This window comes from Dendrobium catenatum, unplaced genomic scaffold, assembly GCF_001605985.2.
Source record: "Dendrobium catenatum unplaced genomic scaffold, ASM160598v2 original_scaffold_54092, whole genome shotgun sequence".
NCBI lineage: Eukaryota > Viridiplantae > Streptophyta > Magnoliopsida > Asparagales > Orchidaceae > Dendrobium > Dendrobium catenatum.
This window is the reverse complement of record NW_021372545.1, coordinates 1,860-5,594: the sequence shown is the minus strand read 5'-3', so window position 1 is coordinate 5,594 and position 3,735 is coordinate 1,860. Positions and strand designations below refer to the sequence as shown.

The window sequence follows — 3,735 nt, the reverse complement described above, 5'->3', positions numbered from 1 at the left end:
TGCTTCGTCCGCCATTACTCCCACTCAATCTAAAGAGCCTTGCTCTGAAATTAGTTGTTGGGGATGAGAAGTAAACACCACAATGATGAAATAAGCAAGAAAGTAGAAACAACGGAAAGTAAAGGACACCGGGAATAAACATGAAAACCCCCAAATTAGGAAAAAAATCACAGAGCCATACCAGACTAAGAAATCCACTATGAAAATTGGGAGAAATAAGTACAGATCTCTCCTCTCACTCACTCTCTCCTTGATTCTCTTTTCACATGCATCGTTCTCAATGTCTAACACTCTCAAAATACATGAGAAAGCCAAGTAACTCCCAAGGGACGCAACCCTTCAGAAAAATGAGAAAGAAGAATGTCAAGTCATTCTCGTAGCGCTGCGACGACAGTTTTAAGCGCTGCGGCGTTTGAACCTCTGTCTTGATCGCAACGCCGTATCTATGTCGATGCAACGCTCTGCTCTCTTTAAACCCTGAGATATTCGGGAACACAACACCGGGATGCTTGGGTACGTAGTGCCGGGGCACTATAGGGGGAAAATTTTTTTGGGTGCAAGCAGGGGGGTAAACTCCCGCACCCCCCAAGCGAGCACAAGAAACTTCAGATCCGAGGCAAGAGAACAATCTGATTGATCAACAAAATCAGATTTCACACATAACAAAGTGGACTATCATTTAATTTGTAATTGTATCAAGTACAAGGACGTTATTGTTCATCATCTTGCGTCCAAAGATTAGATTGCTGATATATTTATAATGGTTCTCTCTATGCCTCGTTTTTAGCACTACGTGATAAGCTTACGGTCTCTACAATACCACCAACTTGCAGGGGCATGTTAATTGAATAAAAGATGCCATTGCTGCTCGACTTCCATTGTTTGCAAATCTCTCTGTTGTCTTGATCTACACCATACACCTCTAATCTCAACTATAATCCTAGCCGTTAGTTTATTACAATAGCTATAGCTGTGATGATTTGGTTTCTTCTCTACTAGCATAAACAGTTTTTACTGTTCCCTAGTAAAGAAAGGAGCAGAAAAATTCTACTTGCTCTAACCTTTCTTCCTGTTACTGTTATGTTCTTATTCTCTTGTTATGCAGAAAGTTTACTTGCAGCTTGCTGGACAAAAAAGCGTCAACACAATTAACCAGTTAACATTTTATTTAGAGTTAATATGCTACAGTGGTATATCATACTTCTTGAAGACTATGATGGTATAATAATAAAATTGTAAAATTTGAATATAGACAATTAAAAATTTTTAAGATGAAATTTGTGGATGAAATGCTAAGCTAGACACCAAGGAGCTCATCCAGATATCAGCAAAAGTAGTGCGATCACACACAAGACATATTGATAAGCCTTGTGCTTTGATTTAACCAGGCTTTCAGCGGGCAGATTGTGGCGTTCCACCCAACCAAACTGAGGTCGGAGCAACAAAACAAATCCTAGAAGAAAACCAGTTACGAATCCTCCAATATGAGCAAAATTGTCAACATGCGGAAGTATTCCAATAGCTAAGTTGATCGCTATGATAAGCAACAGTGTCAGTAGTGATGCTGCCTACAAAGAAAAGTACCTTAGTGAACCCTGAAATTCAATTAAACTGAGCTAATATAATTTTAAAAGCAGAAGACGCATTTTTTACTTTGTTACTATAGATTGTCCAGTTTGTGATGAGCTCTGAAAGAATTGCTCCAAGAAGCCCAAATAAAGCCCCTGAAGCACCAACAGAAATACTGTTTCTGATAAATAGCGATGACAGGATACTTCCTCCAAACCCAGATAGAAGGTATATTATGCTTATCCGCACTGTAAAAACAACAAGATGTTCCAGCTTAGACTAACGAAAAAGCGTAATGACGTTTAAATTTTAGTTTCTAATAATTTCAGGATGGAAAGGTGAGATTGAGTTGAAGAGAGAGGACAACAACCCCAAACATTTAAAATTTTGGCTACCATCAGCTAAGGCTTCGTTTGAGACGGTTTTTTTACTGCTTCTTTTAGCAGATTTTTATTATAAAATTTTTAATTTTTTACTAAAAAATAGCTTTAAGAAGCAATAAAAAAACCGTCCCAAACGAAACATAAGTTTCAATTTATGGAGCAAAAGGTGACAAATAAAATCAACATGGGCTCTATCATCAAGAAACACAATTACATTCAACTAAAAATAGAAGAGTAATAAGCTTACCAAAACCAAATTGCTGCTCAAGGCGAATCCCTATAAAAACAAAACTGAGCTATTGGCCAACAAGTGGATAACACCAGCATGCAACCAAATGCATGTGACGAGCCTCCATCCTTCATGTTGATTAACAACCTTGTCCCATACAAGAGCTCCCAACTTCTCCAATCTAAAATAGAAAAAGAATTAAGTTAAGATCTGCCTTTAACACTTTATTTTTTTGCCTTTAACACAAATTATATATATTTTTTTGTTTAGGGTTTAGGGTTACAGTGTAAACTTACTATCATTAAGCCATCCAAACATAACTAAGATGTTATCATGAGAAAACATAGCATTCATTTGGTTGAGCTTCTCTTTTTCATAAAAGATCTTGAGAAGCTGCCCTCTTAAAAGAACTTGTAAGAATTCATCTAACATGAAAAAAAACAAAGCTATACCAAAGTTCAATATTTCTTTATATATAAGAAAAATTCATGAGGGTAATAAAACATGTACCCTTCAAAATAATCACAACTTAAAAAACAAATTACTCAGCATTTGTTTTTCTATGTTGGATTTGGATTGTGTTTAAGCAATCTCTCGACCTTATAAGCAAAATTAACTACTTGCGAGAGCAACCAAATACCATTCATCTCAATTGGTCCTGAATAGCATTGTTTAACCCATCAATATAGTGATCTACAAGCTATAGTATGATATCTTTCTGATTGTTCGATGCGCTATGTTAATCAAATGCCTTGACATACGTGCTCACGAAACGAGAACCCTGTGAACATCTTTGGTACTGAAGATTCAATAGTTGTTCTTAGTTCGATGAAACAAATTATCCACAGAAGTTATTGCTTCATCTTGAGCCAAGTCTTGACATTCCTCCAACCCTCACAACCGAGGGATTGGGTAAGTTGATTCCAACAAGCATCCACTCTACACTCGAACTTGCAAGCCACATACTTAACTAGCTTCTCCTGAGAAATATCCAAATATTTGGAGAAAACTTTCACCTCCTCCCAATCAAGATGGTCCTCAATGTGTAGGTGATTGTAAAGTAAGGAATCTTAATTTTAACATTGAACTCATTGTTGATTCGACCGTGTAGGGTCCAACATTGTGGGATGACTCTAGAAAAGTTGTTTCACCATCTAAATGATATGGAGTAGTAGTCCAACGATGACTGAATAGCTCATCTTCAGATCCATGAAGCCTTGCTCATGTCGATTGGATTGAAAGGGATGCCACAAATCCTAATTAGATGTAGGGTATCGCCCTTTACTGGAATCTGTGCCTTTACTGGTATTTGTGCAAATCTACTAGTATGGTTGCTGGGTTAGGGACCTTGGCATTCCTAAATTCTTGGAACTCACGTTGCACCTCCTTAACAATATGTTGAAAGTCGTTGCTGAGAGTATCCAGAAATAATAGAGTTTTGATAATTCAATGAGATTCATTTACATCCACAGCCACATATAAAGATAATTATCCATAAGTCCAAAGACCAAAGCAAGATACAAAAATTTGATACTAGTTGTTGCGGGCTAGAAT

General features: G+C 37.1%; 1 pseudogene; it reads right to left on the bottom strand.

Annotated features, from left to right (window-relative positions):
* Positions 1–1,313: 1,313 nt before the first annotated feature.
* LOC110091991 lies at positions 1,314–2,972 on the bottom strand (annotated as a pseudogene).
* Positions 2,973–3,735: the final 763 nt, after the last annotated feature.